This window comes from Eretmochelys imbricata, chromosome 3 (genome assembly GCF_965152235.1).
Source record: "Eretmochelys imbricata isolate rEreImb1 chromosome 3, rEreImb1.hap1, whole genome shotgun sequence".
Taxonomy (NCBI): Eukaryota; Metazoa; Chordata; order Testudines; family Cheloniidae; genus Eretmochelys; species Eretmochelys imbricata.
The window spans coordinates 133,744,835-133,761,816 of NC_135574.1; the positions used below are offsets into that span (position 1 = coordinate 133,744,835).

Sequence of the window (16,982 nt, forward strand, 5' to 3'; positions counted from 1 at the left end):
ACTGAAAGGAGATGGTGTCATTCTTTTTCCTGTGTGCTGAACCTTTAAATATAGAGGAGTCTGTACCAGCCAGTTGCAGGAGTAGCTTTGAGGTAGCTGCCACTTGCGGTCTTTCAGGTCAAATGCAGAATGTTACTGACTGAGGAACTCACAGTGCTGAGAACGAGGAGTACTTGTGGCACCTTAGAGACTAACAAATTTTTTTGAGCATAAGCTTTCGTGAGCTAAAACCCACTTCATCGGATGCATGCAGTGGAAAATACAGTAGGAAGATATATACACCTCTACCCCAATATAACATGGTTCTTGGGAGACAAAAAATCTCACCGTGTTATAGGTGAGACTGTGTTATATTGAACTTGTTTTGGCCCCCCCGTTCCTTGTTCCCTGACCGCCCCCTCCAGAGACCCCCCATCCCTAATCACTCCCAGGACCCCACCCCCTACCCAACCCCCCTGCTCCCTGTCCCCTGACTGCTCCGACCCCATCCACACCCCTTGCCCCCTGACAGGCACTCACTGGCAGTGGCAGGAAGCGGAGCAACTTGGCCTCAGCCCACTCCACTCTGCCACCTCCCAGCCGTGGTGCTCCGCTTCCTGCCACCGGTGAGTGCTGGGAGGTTGGGGAAAGGACGCCCCCGCACTCACCTGCGGCGGGAAGTGGAGTGACGGGGCCCCAGCCCGCTCTGCTTTCCTTGCCCCGGCCCCAGCCATGTCGCTGGGGGGGGGGGCAGGGGGGTTGGGGAAAGGTCCCACACTCACCTGTGGCGGGAAGCTAGCACCACGGCTGGGAGCTGCAGGAGTGGAGCAGGCGGGGGCTGGGCTGCTTCACTTTCGTCGCTGCCGGTGAGTGCAGTGGGGAATCCCTTCTCTCAAGCCCCTTCCCCTGAGCGACATGGCTGGGGTTGGGGCGAGGGAAGCGGAGCAGGCTGCTCCCGGTCCCCTGCTAATCCCCCGGGCCACTCTGGGACTGCGGGACCCTCAAAAGTGCCCCTCCACAGCTCCTGCCTCCCAGACCCTAACGGGGAGAACCCCTGACCACCCCCGAGACCCTCTGCCCCTTATCCAACCCCTCAGCCCCAGCCCAGCATGGCATGGCACCCTTAACACGCTGCTCAGAGCAGCATGTCAGAGCTTTACCACGTTGTGTGCGAACCCGCGTTATATCGGGTCGCGTTATATCTGGGTAGAGGTGTATATACACAGAGAACATGAAAAAATGTATGTTGCCATACACACTATAATGAGAGTGATCAATTAAGGTGAGCTATTATCAGCAGGAGAAAAAAAACCTTTTGTAGTGATAATCAGGATGGTCCATTTCCAACAGCTGACAAGAAGGTGAGAGTAATGGGGGGGAGGAGGGGGAATAAGCATGGGGAAATAGTTTTACTTTGTGCAATGACCCATCCACTCTCAGTCTTTATTCAAGCCTAATTTAATGGTGTCCAGTTTGAAAATTAATTCCAGTTTAGCAGTCTCTCCTTGGAGTCTATTTTTGAAGTTTTTTTGTTGTAATATTGCAACTTTTAGGTCTGTAATCGAGTGACCAGAGAGACTGAAGTGTTCTCTGGATGGTTTTTGAATGTTATAATTCTTGACGTCTGATTTGTGTCCATTTATTCTTTTATGTAGAGACTGTCCGGTTTGGCCAATGTACATGACAGAGGGGCATTGCTGGCACATGATGGCATATATCATCACATTGGTGGATGTGCAGGTGAACGAGCCGCTGATAGTGTGGCTGATGTGATTAGGCCCTATGATGGTGTCCCCTGAATAGATTCGTGGACACAGTTGGCAACGGGCTTTGTTGCAAGGATAGGTTCCTGGGTTAGCATTTTTGTTGTGTGATGTGTGGTTGCTGGAGAATATTTGCTTCAGGTTGGGGGGCTGTCTGTAAGCAAGGACTGGCCTATCTTCCAAGATCTGTGAGAGTGAGGGATTGTCCTTCAGGATAGGTTGTAGATCCTTTATGATGTGCTGGAGAGGTTTTAGTTGGGGGCTGAAGGTGACGGCTAGTGGCATTCTGTTACTTTCTTAGTTGAGCCTGTCCTGTAGTAGGTGACTTCTGGGTACTCTTCTGGCTCTGTCAGTCTGTTTCTTCACTTCAGCAGGTGGGTACTGCAGTTGTAAGAATGCTTAATAGAGATCTTGTAGGTGTTTGTCTCTGTCTGAGGGGTTGGAGCAGTTGTATCTTAGAGCTTGGCTGTAGTCAATGGATCGTGTGGTGTGGTCTGGATGAAAACTGGAGGCATGTAGGTAAGTATAGTGGCAGTAGGTTTCCGGTATAGGGTGGTGTTCATGTGGCCATCGCTTATTAGCACTGTAGAGTCCAGGAAGTGGATCTCCTGTGTGGACTGGTCCAGGCTGAGGTTGATGGTGGGATGGAAATTGTTGAAATCATGGTGGAATTCCTCAAGGGCTTCCCCTTTGGAGACAATGGCTGTAATCCTGACCCCACTGAAGTCAATGGGAGTTTTGCCATTGACTTTTGTGGAGCCAGGTTTCACCCATTATTTGTTCTTTTTTGGGCTGTCATTCCATAATCTGAAACAAAGTCATCTCGACTGAGAAATGTGGGTTTTGTTCTTTGCATATGGACAAACTAGCATGTGACCGGCTGCTCTACACTTAGTTGAAAATAGCTGTCACTATAGCAAGCGTGTCCACAGTAAATTTCAAGGATCATTTTTTTCTGCTAGAAGTGTCTTCCCCCTTGTCACCTCCCTAAATTCACAACTGCCTTACAGTATAGGTCAAGAGAATCAAACAATTCCTGTTCATGTGGCAACTACTGTAACTACCAGGCCACAGTTTAGTGGGGAATGTAAAGCAAATCAACAAAATTTAGGTGGTGATGGAGTAACATAAAGATCACTTTGGAAGCTGCTGTCAGCTACTAAGAAAATAATTTTAAATTAGACTTAAACCGGTCCTGAAACTATCCACCACAAGTGGTTACAAGTCTCAGTGTTGTATAACTGACCAGGGCTATTTCCTCTTTTCCTAACAACGATCATCTCATTTAGACTTCTTTGGCAATTCTTGCGTACTCATAAAAAGGCATGACACAGCATATCTTTTGTGGTTTACCTTGCCAAACAAAATTACCGTGTAAGTGTAGTTTCTTTGCCTTTGCATAACTAACGATACAAAGTAGATATAGAGAGAGTATCTGTGCTATGATACAAGCATAAGTCTTTTAAAAGTAGTCTTCTGTTCCACGTGATTTTAAAAATAATTACTTATCTTGAAACTGTTGCAGATAGTTGGGGAAAGTGAGAAAGTTTCTAAATGTCTATTATGTTTTAATTCTCCAACTATACTGATGAAATTTAAAAAAATAACAGCCACTATTTTGCAGCAGGGGAAAGGATTGAAAAGTAGCTGTTTATGCCTCCTGACTGTGGGGACCATTCTGTGTCAGTTTGGCTCTCAGTATAGTCTAGAACAGCCTCAGGGTTACACTAAACTACACCAACTGTCAATGAGGGGTATCTGGGAGATGGGAATCTGTGGGGCATAAGAATAGCCCAGCCACACCCATTTTCCCCTAGCCATGCCCCCTATGCCAGGGACTTATCAGGAGAAGTATGTATGAGCCACTTTGGGAGGTCTACACCATGGAAGAGGATTCCCCTACATAAGGGAATCTTCCAGTCACTGTAGCTGCCAACTCTAGAGCAGTCTTGCGCCAGTAAACAGGCGCAAAGCTGCCCTAACAGACCTGAGAATCAGATGCAGTGTTTTTATGCTTGCTTTGCTGGTTGTGCAGTGACTCTAAAACAATAGTATAAACCAAATGAAATGCTGAGAGGTGATTCAGGTAATCTGACTGGCTCATATAAAGAGCATTAAGTTCCTGATCCTAGTCCCATGAAAATCAATGGCAAAACTCCCAGTAATTTCAGTGGCATAGGATCAGATCCTTATTTTCTAGAAGTTCTCTCTATACCAAGCATCATCTATTAAAAACAAAATTTAAAGAATCTCGGGGGCAAATGTTCACTCAGACGTGCCTGCTGGCTTCAGTGAGGTTGCACAAATAGAGCAGTGGGCAAAATTTAGCCCTATACCGCTATAATTTCCTCCTCACTTTTACACAGCATCAGGCCTTCAAACCCAGTCTTGTCATTTATCATCATTACAATTTAACATTTGTATTGTGGTAGTGTCTACAGGCCAACCAGCTCAGGGCCCCATTGCACTAGGCATTGCACGAATAGTGAGAAAATGACAGTCTCTGTCCCGAAAAGCTTCCTAGACTAGGGAAATGCCCTGCACAAGGTCATTTTAGCCAAACCTTGTTTATTTCAACAGTTGCTGATCGGAAATGGGTTGTATCTCCTAACAGGTTTCAGAGTAACAGCCGTGTTAGTCTGTCTTTGCAAAAAGAAAAGGAGTACTTGTGGCACCTTAGAGACTAACCAATTTATTTGAGCATGAGCTTTCGTGAGCTACAGCTCACTTCATCGCTGTAGCTCACGAAAGCTCATGCTCAAATAAATTGGTTAGTCTCTAAGGTGCCACAAGTATTCCTTTTCTATCTCCTAACAGGTATCAAAGACGTTGATACATTAAGTACATTGAAATGTCTCCTGATTATCCAAAACCCTGTTTATCCACATTACTTCTAAGTCCACTATGCTATTGGATAAACGAGGTTTGACTGCACTGCTTAATTATTCAAGAGTCGTGTTGACATCGATTGATGTTACTGGTGCCCAAAGATGTTTTGGCATAAAAAGGCACCATGTACAGTAAATTGAAGTTATTCTTAGACAAGAAGGGCAATGCTAATTTCAGTTCTCCTCAAAACACATGGGAAAATAAATCAATGGTTGACAAATGGAAAAAAAAAATCAGTATGGAAGAAGACGTGATTTGCCAACTGATAAGGGTAAGTTACAGCTAATGGCAATTTTCAAATATCTGGCAATGTCCTTCTGACATAGGGCTTCCCAAACACATGGTGATAAAATCTTATGGCAACCATACCACCATGGTGTCTCAACAACCTCATCTACAAGGTGTGTTAGCAGTGGGTACAGAGGAATCGGCACTCAACACAGTTGAATGATCAATGCACACCAGGACAGACTGTGCCCAACGCTGGTTCAGAAATCATGGTTAAAACCTGCTGACAGTCTCCTGGAGTCAAGTTGTGTGGAGACAGTCATGTAGGAGAAGTATCACTTAACAAGAGGGCTGCTGCATTCTGCACTAACTGCTATTTCCAGATGGGATTGATGTAATCCCAAGTAAAGCACACTGCGGCATTCCAGTGTGGAGCTGACTAAGGCATAGTTAGCCATGGGAAAGCCACCTCCAAAAGAAAAAAAAGTCACAGCTTTCTGACCTGTAGAATTGTAAAAAGCAATCACTATCAACTAGACATCCAAGAGCTGCTGGGGAGACAATAAAACCTCTCAGGCTATGAATCTAAATTTAAAATAGTAATCAAGGGCCTCAAAAAAGACCACTGTTATAATCTCTGCTATTTGTCCAACTATTTCACTTACCCTGATAAAGGTTACCTTCCTCTTTATCTCAGACAAATAATTTGTATATATGCCTCGATCTCTACCAGACACTAAGTAAGTCACTCCACTCTACTGGTCTGGTTGGATGAGATACAGATTAGTGTCATGGATAATGACGGTACGATAATCCAGATACCTCCTCATTAACTCTCCCAATGGCCCCTTATATATATTGAACAGGAAGGTGGAACAAAAAGGAACTCTGCCAAACCCCACACAAGAGCAACCTCGAAGCAAGAAAACTGTTGCCCAATACTATCCCCTGGGATCTCTCAGAAAGAAAAGAGTGGACTCCATCCATCCATTCTTGGCCCGAAGGAGTGTTAGTGCTACCTTCTGGCCACGAGTTTCCAAAAGCAACTGAGAAATCTGAAAGAATCAACACAGACACCTGGAGAAGATCATCAGCCTGCACAGTCTCCAGTCTGCATCCAGGACTAAAACCAAACTGATTGGGATAAAACGCCCCTAGCACTGCAGATGCTGCTGGAATTGTCTTGCCACAACCTTCCTGATAGTTTTCTGTAAAGAAAGAAGTGGAGAGAATGTGAGCATTAAGAAATGGTTTCTTGAACAAGTAGCTAACAGTTGGTTTTTAAAGAAAAGCTGGCATCTTTTCTCTTAAGGAGGCCTTGAAGATCAAACCCAATAATGGCCCCACCACTTTCTCACTGGCTTTCAACAGCGGGGAGTAAGATGGAACTGTGGTCCACACATGCCTCAGAACATCAGTGGGTGACATCCAGGGCTGGCCTTACCATGAGGCAAACTGAGGCGGCCACCTCAGGTGCCAGACTGTGGGGGGGCGCCACTAGGACCCAGAGTGTAGAAAATTGTGTCTGCTGCTGGTGCATATGTATTCTCTCTGCTCTAGATGCACAGAGATGGTGGAGTGCTGTGCCGGAGGGAGGAGGGCACAAGAGACATAACAGGCAGGCAGGAGAAAAGGTGAGATGGAATAGCAGAAAGCAGCAGGAGCCGCAGGGAGAGAGAGGAGGAGGAGCCTCTTAGGTACCTCTCTAGTACCCCCAGGAGCCTGGACTGATTAACACCAGCTTCTCAGGGAGCTTCCTGTTTCCTGCTGCTTCCCTGAACCCACTGGAGGAGAACAGGCAGTCAACCGAAGTAGTAGGAGCCAGTTAGGCCCTTAAGACGCTGATATCTTCCCTCACTCAGGCCCTGCTACCAGCCTGCTTATTTGTCCCCTTCAACTGAGTGTTGAGAGCCACTATAGCTGGCACAGAACAGCAGTCATGAGTGTAAGAAGAAAACGCCCCTCTGGGGCAGCATTCAGAAAAAGAAAGAAAGCAAAGGAAGCTTTTCTATCTAAGCAGGAAGGAGCTCTCCTGAGATACATAGACACAAATGTTCACAGTGAGCCTTCCGGTCCGAGTGGGGATGTGAGTGGTGAGGAGATGCCTGATCTTCCAGTTAGTCAGACTGCAGGTGAGCTGGCAGCTACTGCACCATCCATATCTCCATCTCAAATGGATGTAACCATGCACATTCCTGAAGAAAAGTGTAGATCAGAGAAGAGTGTGGTGGAGGCGCAAGAAACAGCTGCTGCTGAGTTTAGTTCCTTAAGTCTCAATGGCCCAGGACTTGTGGACCCACTTGATCAGTAGCCTAAGGGACTGGTGACAAAGTGGAGAAGCCATGGCTTATGTACTCAGAAACCCAGAATGCTGCATACTGTTTTTGTTGCAAACTCTTCCAGTCTAATGTTCCAGCCACATTGGGTTCTACAGGAACAAAGGACTGGAAAACATCTGGCTACAAATCTGGCATGCCATGAGAAGGCAGCAAATCACCAGAGAGCATTCCATAGGTGGAAAGAGCTTAAGATGAGACTAAGGTTAAAGGCCACCATAGATGATCAGCATCAAGAGAAGACTGCATCAGAGTCTCTTTACTGGCAAAATATTCCGAAAAGGCTCATTGCCATTGTGAGAATGCTTGCTACCCAAAACCTAGCACTGCGTGGCACTTCAGATCAGCTGTATGTGTCACCAATGGAAACTTCCTTAAAATTGTGGAGCTGATGGCTGAGTTTGATGCTGTACTCTAGGAGCATCTAAGAAGAGTTACCACCCAAGAAATGTACACATACCACTACCTTGGAAAAACAATTCAAAACGAGATCATACAGTTACTGGCAACAAATGTCAAACAGAAGATTGTGGCAGATCTGAAGTCAGCAAGATATTACTCTGTTATTCTGGACTGCACACCTGACATCAGCCATACGGAACAAATGACTTTAATGGTGCGTTTTGTAACAACAGCAGAACCTAGTGAAAATGTCCCTGCAATGGTGACTGTCGGAGAGCATTTTCTAGAATTTATTGACATTGATGATATTACAGGACCTGGTATGACAAATGTGCTTCTTAAAAAGCTGGAAGATACGGGAATTGCAATAGCTGACATGAGAGGTCAGGGCTACGATAATTATGCTAACATGAGAGGAAAGAACAGAGGAGTGCAGACACGGATCCGAAAGTTAAACCCTCGAGCTTTTTTTGTTCCATGCAGTTCTCATTCATTGAACTTGGTGGTCAGTGATGCAGCATCAGTTTCTAGTGAGGCTGCTGAATTTTTTAATGTAATTCAAAGCATCTATGTATTTTTCTCTGCATCAACTCATCGATGGCAAATTTTGAAACAACATCTGGGAACATCCTCTCTGACACTGAAACCACTGAGTGCCACACAATGGGAAAGTCGAGTGGAGACGATAAAGCCTATCAAACACCAAATTGGGAAGATAGATGATGCCACAGTTGCCATTAAGGAGGATAATGCTAGGACAAGAACTGTTTGTGGGAGAACAGTGGAAGAGGGAAATGGAATCACCAGAAGCATACATAACTTCAAATTTCTGTGTGGCGTAGTGTTGTGGCATGACATACTGTTTGAAATAAATGTTGTAAGCAAGGGAATCCGAGGTTTTGACCTTGATATATCTGGAGCAATGGAACAACTGGACAACGCGAAGTCATACCTACAGTCTTACCAGTCAGATGAGGGATTTCAAAACGTTCTGAAGAGTGCACAGAAGTTGGCAGAGAAACTTCACACTGAAGCTATTTTTGCACCCTTCAAGAATACAAGAGTCACTGAAGAAGAAGACATTTTGATTACAAGGCACGGGATAATCCCATAAGAGACCCCAAACAACAATTCAAAGTTGAATTCTTTAACCAGGTGCTAGATTGTTCAATACAATCAGTTGAAGAACATTTCATGCAGTTCAAGGAACACAGCAGTATATTTGGGATGTTGTATGATATTCCAAAACTCCTCACTATACCTGAAGAAGACCTACACCAGCAATGCAGGGCACTAGAGACAGGGTTGACACATGATGACCTGCGTGATATTGATGCAAGTGATTTAGGTGATGAACTGAAAGCCCTTTTAAGATACATTTCAGCAGGATCAACTCCAAAGGCTGTTCTGGAATATATGTGCACAAATAAGATGACCACCCTCTTTCCAAATGCTTTTGTTGCTCTGCGCATACTTCAACACTTCCTGTAACAGTTGCCAGTGGAGAACACAGCTTCTCCAAGCTGAAGTTAATAAAAACACATCTATGCTCCACAATGACACAGGAGAGGCTGGTCAACCTTGCAGCCATCTCAATAGAGCATGAGCTGGCCCAGACTGTGGACCTTCAGGAAGCAGTTCAAATCTTTGCAACCAAGAAGGCACGGAAAGGACCACTTTGATTATTCAAACTGATAAAAATGCCAGTGTTTACTATGCAGACAAGAAAAGGTACATTTGCGGTTCAGGCGTTTGAAAGTTAAGTGTTACTTAAAATTTTTGAACAAAGCAATTTAAGTTGTTAGTTCTCCTTTATTGGGGTAGGTAGCAGAGCAGTACCATGAGAGGAGTAGAACAGGAAGAAGGCAGAATTGAGACCTTTCAAAGTTTTGGCCCAAGCGTCATTTGAGCTCCCCGCCTCAGGTGCCAAAATGTTGTGGGCTGGCCCTGGTGACATCAGCTGAAACTCAAGCAGAGCAAACTTTGCATTTATGCCCTCCAGACACAGCTCCACTATGCTGGAGGCAGACAGCTCTGTCTTTATCTGTGAGTAAGCTTATCTGCAGCACAGTCTAAAATGCCTCACAAGTGAGAAATACTCAGCTTATCCACTGAGTGCAAATAAAAAGGGATCAACCAGGTTGTTCACCACCATATGACTTTGCAGATGCTATAATAGAAACTAAGGGCTTGTCCACACTTACAGTGCTGCAGCGGTACTTAGTGAAGACACTACCTACACCAACAGAAGAGCTTCTCCTATCAGCATAGGTACTCCACGTTCCTGAGAGGCAGTAGCTATGTCTATGGGAGAAGCCCTTCCATTGACATGGTGCTGTCTAGACCGGGAGTTAGGTCGGTATAGAACTAAGGTTTTTGCATGGATTTTCCACACCCCTCAGCAATGTAGTTATACGGACAAAACTTTGTATTGTAGACCAGGGCTAAGAAACCGTCCTTCACAGCAATGGAAAACTTAAAATTTTTTCTGTTGTGGTCAGTCAGCCTCAGGATGAGACTCGGACACACACATAGGCAACAGCTTCTTATTTTAGATCCTGACCGCTGTTTAGATAAGGGACACGTGTCGGGTAACTGTACCTTTAAGGCAATAACAGAATTCTGTTGAGCTCTGACTCTGTCTGTGGAACTGAGTGAAGAGTTGGCTTTTGAGCTGCAACTGATAGATTGAAGTTTCCAATAAAACAAGTGTTTGACAAGAGTATCAATGACCAATTTCATTGTGTGATTAAAATTATGCAGGGAAAACATTTGAGTGTTTGTTAATTCACACTAACACATCTGTACATTTCAAAGTAACGTAAGCAGTTTCCTTAAATTTAAGGGGTTGCTACCATTACTTAGAGCCATCGCCTCCCATGGCTTCAACTCCTACTGCTGCAGGACATATCATTAATAAAAAAAATGCTATAGTGCTGGAGATTGTTCTGGGCACTAAGTAGACAATATAATTAATTATAACAGTCCACGGAGGCTACAGATCCCAGTATGCACCCTGCATCTTCCATATTAAAGGTGACCTGCAAAGGATTGTTAAAAAGTTGGATTTGTACCCCCTTTTGCATTTTTATGATGTATGAAGAAGGCCTCTATGGTGGATATTTAGTTTGTTTTCCCCTGCTTATTTAATATCTTAAGAAAAGTCAGGAATGTCAAATCTATCCTTTTTAGCTTTGCTGGGGGACAGGTAGGTCTCAGATGTGTATCATGAGGTCTTGCTCTTAATTGAAGAGATGGCAGTGTCCTCTCTTTTAACAAAGACATCCTTTTTCCCATGTATTTCTTGTGCATTGGAGTTAAATAAACTGACAAAAAAAACTCTCACAGTTAGTTACTCAGTTACTTACCTTTCTCAGTTACTCACCTTTCAATCTCTTACAATATCATAACTTCGCTAGTTCTACTTATTCTAGTTCCAGTTGCTAAAAAGTCTTCCAGGGTAGACAAGACCTTGTCTTTAAAAAAAAAAATCCCTTTCTGACTAAAGAAGCAATTTGAACCAAAAGGGGGTAGAAGAGGAATTAGGGGGCAGATCCTCAGCTAGAGTAAAATTGTCCTCGCTCCATTTGTTAAGTGGAATAAAGTCAAGTGTATATGATGGCCTACCTGAAATTGTCTTACCACATGGTAGTTTCTCCGTAATTTTCTTGATTTGTCTTTGCTTGTCTCTCCCATCTGAGTTGTCCTGTGCATGTCTTATTTATTTTCTAAAGATCTCATAGTTTTGTTTTTTTAAATTGACATTGCTTGTATTGTGATAGAGTGGGCAAAGCATGTATTGAGACAACTGTATAATATAGAGAACAGATCAAGAAATCTCTCTTCTTTCTTTAAAGAATTTTTGAGGAAAGGGGAGTATCCTGTGAAAAATTTTCACTTTTTTGATAAAGAAAACGAAATTTTTACTGAAAAATATTAGGTTTTCTTCCAAAAAACAGAAACATTTGACCAAAACGCAAATTTTTGTTTGGTCAAAAAGCCATTTTTCGTTAAAAAAAAAAAGTTGACCACCTTTAATAATATAGCCATAAACAAGTAAATCAAAACTTAACTACATATACAAAAACGTAAACAAGATGAGGAAGAAGGGTTTGTAGGAAGTGACAAAGAGGAATTTGTTTGGATAAGCATCACCTCCGTTCATGAGGATAAGATTACTATGGATTCAGTGAAGTCTAAGAACACCAGCTGTGTTCAAGTGAAGCATGTTAGCATTCTCGTCTCATCTGTGGCTTTCCTTGCAAATGTACATTCCAGCTTCACTTTGCTGAGCCACTTGTTAAAAATTAAGGGCTAAACAGCCTTTCCAGCTGGCTCTGTGCAAATGTTAATAGGTTTTGAACCTCCAGAGGCTGGGATTTGATGCCTGATTCTACTCACTGAAAGTCAATGCAAACTTTACTATTGACTTCAGTGTGTGCTGGATGAAGGCTTTGGGGGCCAAGTGTTCCCAGTGGAGGAGGGTCCTCATCTCTGAAAATTGCTTCCCCCTTTGGTCCAACAGATCTGAGCTTGTTAACCTCCAGGGCGCAGTGCAAAGTCAATCCATTCTCTCATGCTTTTACCTTAGATGGGTTTATCTAATGGGTATTTCGGTTTTAGTAATGCTCAAGTGGTGCATTGGCGATGTTACCCATGCATGTCTATGTTATATTACAGGAGGAGGCAGCTGTAATTTTAGGGAGTGTTTTCTTATTGCCAACTATTGCTAGTATATTTGTAATGGGAGTACATCAAAGTGCACTACAGAACTTTTAGTACACTGGAGCAGTGTGCACATGGGACCTTACTGTGTGGCAAGCTAGTGCACTGTAGAGTCATACCCTGGCTTGCTGCCCAGTAACATCCTGTGTAGACAAGCCCTCAACTAGTAAAATACAGCATTTCACATCTCTCACGGTATTGTAAGGGTCTTATACAAAGCCCCCTGAATCATTGGGAGGGCGGAGGGGGGCTTTTCAATGGACTTCAATGGACTTTGGATCAAACCCAAAGAGAATATGGGCAAAATAGGAACCTGTTCTCCTCACATATTTGTTTTTGTGAGGAACCACGCTTCAGAGACCCAGTTTGTTAACATATGCTGTATTTGGCGGTTTTGCTTACCCAATTTTCTGTTTCTATGTAGTTTCCTCCTCTTGAGGTTCAGTAACCACTGCACTTGTCCTGGAGCCTCCCAGGATTCCAAGGCAGAGAGAGCAGCAGAGGATGTGGTAGACCCAACAGTTGCTAGATAAAATGAAGACGTAGTCAGATTTGCTCCAGCATCTGAAGCTAATTGGGAATCTTCCATAATAGCTTTTCTGTTCTGGGGCAGTTTGGGGCCTGCTTTCCTTTTGTGCTACTGTAGCAATTGCATATTTATAGGGATCAAATATATGGGCATGTTTAAATTGCACATGTGGCTGTAATGTGCTCAGAATAAGCCCTCCTGGGTGCCGGACTGAGATGGAGCAAAGTTCACAACACCCACAGAATCCATCCCAAGTTTTGGACAAGAATCAGGGGACATTTTGGGAGTTTTAATTGGTTCTAGCCTATCAAACCACACTAAATAAATAAAGCTGCTAGTTCTTCACCTTAATACAAAGATTTAATATACTGCAGAAAAAGTGATAAAGTAATGAAACCAATAATGTTCTTTAAAGTGCAGAAGAGTAATGGCTTCTGTGCTAAGTTCAGTTTCATGACATGTTCACAGATAGGTGCAGATAAGCATGAAACCTGGTACTAATTTTCCAGACATGAGTGAAATACTAACTAGACAGAGGGTTATCTGTTTTGCTGCATTCTGTTACTTTTTTGTGCAGTTACATTTCTCATTGATTTGAATAACACAATCATTATCAAACTCCTCTCTGACCTCCCTGTTCCTACCAAATAAACTTGTGGATTTTTCTCAACTGCCTACCTTTACATGTCTCAAAGACTGAAGAGCTTCTCTCAGAGAAGACGAGTGTTAAGTCTCCTGACCACATGGTAGACTAATCATGTCTTCAGTTAACTAAAGAACTTTAATTTAACAAAATAACAAGAAATAAAAACAATCTGAATTGAGTCAGCACGGTATGAGGGGTGTTTTTTATAATTTGGTCCAGTCTTCTCCATTCATGTAGTCAGTCTCCAACCAACTGATTTCTAAGTGATAGGACTTTTGGTTCCAGATTGTACAGAGTGTCACCATGGTTCTTAAAGCTCCCTACACCACAAGAAGTGTCCTAAAACTCAACTCTGCCGTCTTTATCTCCTACCTTGACCCAGACCGGCTCACCTCCTCCCACATCTCTTGGAGTGTCTCTGCAAATCTGCTTTACTTCTCTTATGAAATGCTGCTTGTGTTCACTGCTGCATCAACTGCCCTTTGGGGAAATCCTCATTGGTGCCCCAAAGTCCCCTCACAAATCTTAGATATCCAGACTCCTGAATGTGCCCCATGTCCTGCCTTTTCACAGGTACAAAGAACTACAACTAAATCATCCCTTGGCCCTATTCTCCCCAAACTCCACTGGCTTTTCTCTCAGATAAAGATCCAGTTCAAAATGGTCTTCATTTTTAAAAGCCTTCATGCACTTGATTTACACAGGCTCAGGGCTCTTTTCTTTTGCTAATCCCCTCCCTGCTCCCTTTTCTCATCTAGCATTGGTCTCCTCCCTGTCCCTTCACAGGAGATATCAATTCTAGAACCTTCCTGTAGCTCACCTCATGGACTCTCTGATTTAGACTGTAATCTCTTTGGGACAGAGACTGACTCTGGCTATGCTCTGAAGACATATATTTTCTCCCTTGCTTGTACTACTTACTTTCTCTCTCCTCATATTTTTTGAATGATTTAGTTCTGTACTTATAGGTCAGACTAAATCATCATAATAGTCCCTTCTGGCCTTAAAAATCTAAAAATTGTCTAAGACCAAGAAAGCGTTTAGGTTTGCAACAGATATAAAAGGTGCTATCAAAAATAAAGTAAATTGTATTCTTAACCAAGTGCTACAGTGTTCATCTCCCGATACTCACATACTTGATGTAGCTGTTGATTACATACTGTATGAGAAGTGTAGGCTTCAATGCTTTTATATGGTTTGCTTTACATTTGTCTATTTTTTGTTTGATGCGTGTACTGTTGTGTCCCTGGATTACTTATAGCTATTTGATGTATTTATATAAGTTGGATATTTAGACCGCTATCTAGTCACGTCATTGTTATAAGGATTCACAATATTTCCTTCCTATCCAAATTCCCTGGGAGCTATGGTTGTTCAGGATGAGTGTAAAGGGAATGATGGAGATTTAGCAACATATTTGTTGCTAACACAAGCAGGTATTTCACTGACTTAGTGGAGCTGTGCTTGCTTATGTCACTGGTAAATTTGATCTGTTTGTGAACAGTGCATGGAACCAGTGTCATGGCCTAGAGCAGTGTTTCCCAAACTTGGGATGCTGCTTGTGCAGGGAAAGCCCCTGGTGGGCCGGGCCAGTTTGTTTACCTGCCGCATCCGCAGGTTCGGCCGATCGCGGCTCCCCCTGGCCGCAGTTCACTGTGCCTGGCCAATGGGGGCTGCGGGAAACAGCGGCCGGTATGTCCCTTGGCCTGCGCCACTTCCCGCAGCCCCCATTGGCCTGCAGCAGCGAACTGAGGCCAGTGGGAGCCGTGATTGGCCGAACCTGCGGACGCGGCAGGTAAACAAACTGGCCCAGCGTGCCAGGGGCTTTCCCTGAACAAGCAGCATCCCAAGTTTGGGAAACACTGGCCTGGAGGCTGCTCCACAGAGGGGATAAAAAGTCCACCAGTACGGGCAGCTACGAGAGTCCTCTTTATGCTCAAGTGAAAGAAGCTTGTGGTTTTGGAGATAAAGATTAGGGATCTAGTTCCAGCTCTGTGTGTGTGTGCGCGCACGTGCACACGCGCGGGAGAAATATTTATCTAGCTCTGGCTCACTCTCCTCATGGCTCCAGCCTCCCCACTCCTCTGCCTGATCCTGGCTGCGACATTCCAGCTCCCACCACACTGACCCCCTGCCAAGCATCCCCTGCCCAGGCCTGACACTGGCACCTGCCAGCTTGGAGGATGCTCTGCAGCCAGGGAGGAAAAGGGGCCACTTGGCCCAGGACCAGCTACCCTCATGGGCTACTGGCACCAGGGTCTCCAGAAAGGGGTGCAGGAGGGGTGTCTCCCTGTCCCCATACCTATGCCCCTTTGACACCCCCCACCTTGTTGCACCTCAGTAGCATATGAATCCTTTTCAGAAAAGAAAACAGAAAATCTTCCCATCCACATATGACTTGGGACAGACAATTAGAAACCATCTGACCTTTCACCTTCCCTTCCAGCTCCCCCAGACATATAAAACAAAAAGAGGAGCCAATAAAAACCATAAAATGTTTCGGGAAAGTTACAGAAAAATAATTGAATTTAATATAAATACTTCAGACCAGAACTGCCCTTTATGACCTTGCAAGGAAAATACACAATGCCTAATTCTGTAAATATTATGATGTAAATGACAAAGCAGGGAAATGGCTGGGCAGCCAGCATAAATGACAGCTAGTTAAAGATTACACTAATTAGCAGAAGAACACTACAGGTATAGGAGTGGGTGGGTGAAATTCTGTGTCCTGCAATGTGTAGGAGGGCAGACTAGATGATCATAATGGTCCCTTCTGACCTTAAAGTCTACGAGACTCTATGAGGTGGATGTTCAAACAGCTTTTTCCAGTACTCTGAAAAGTTCCATAAAATCAGAAAGCCCGCCCAGTGTTTCCTTCTGGGAGACTTGGGCACTATACCAGAAAGGGGCACATTTCCCACCAGTCGTAACCAACTTTGCACTCATTGAAGGCAATGACAAAACTTCCATGGACTTCAAGGGGAGCATGACTGGGCTATGTATTTGTACCAGTATCTATTGTTCATCTTTAATTCAGCATCTAAAACCATGCATGGAATGTAATTGTCTGCAAGAGATTTTGACTACAGTGATGCCAATTAAATGTTGTTGTTTTTAATGTATATCTTCAGGATTGGATCCCATAAAGGCGTCACACACATAATTGCTTTCAAAATCCTAGATGAGCTAATAACAGCTAATGCCTGCAATTCAGAAGTCAGGAAACTAGAACACAAGAAATGCTAGGACAAAGTGCCAAACAGTTCTCCCCATTGCAAGGGCGACAGAAAGTTACATTTTAAAAAAAAGTGGCTGGCAACCTGCCAAAGCAATAGCTATACTATCTGCCCCAAGGTTGTATGTTAGAACCACTAAAGGACTAGTCCTGCAGGAGAAACTGAAGATATCTATGCAGAACCCTGGCTCTCTTTCTTGAAGACTGCTCTCCAGTGCAGACAGAAGTAACAAGCACCCACCCTGCC

The 16,982-nt window shown here is 43.9% G+C and overlaps 1 long non-coding RNA gene across 1 annotated transcript in view; it reads right to left on the bottom strand.

Moving 5' to 3' along the window:
- The window catches only part of LOC144262189 (uncharacterized), a 160,016-nt gene that overhangs the window by 19,961 nt on the left and 123,073 nt on the right, over positions 1 to 16,982 (bottom strand). The window contains exon 3 of the long non-coding RNA XR_013345501.1: positions 12,725 to 12,847. This is a non-coding gene — a long non-coding RNA (uncharacterized LOC144262189). The remainder of the gene's footprint in view (positions 1 to 12,724; positions 12,848 to 16,982) is intronic.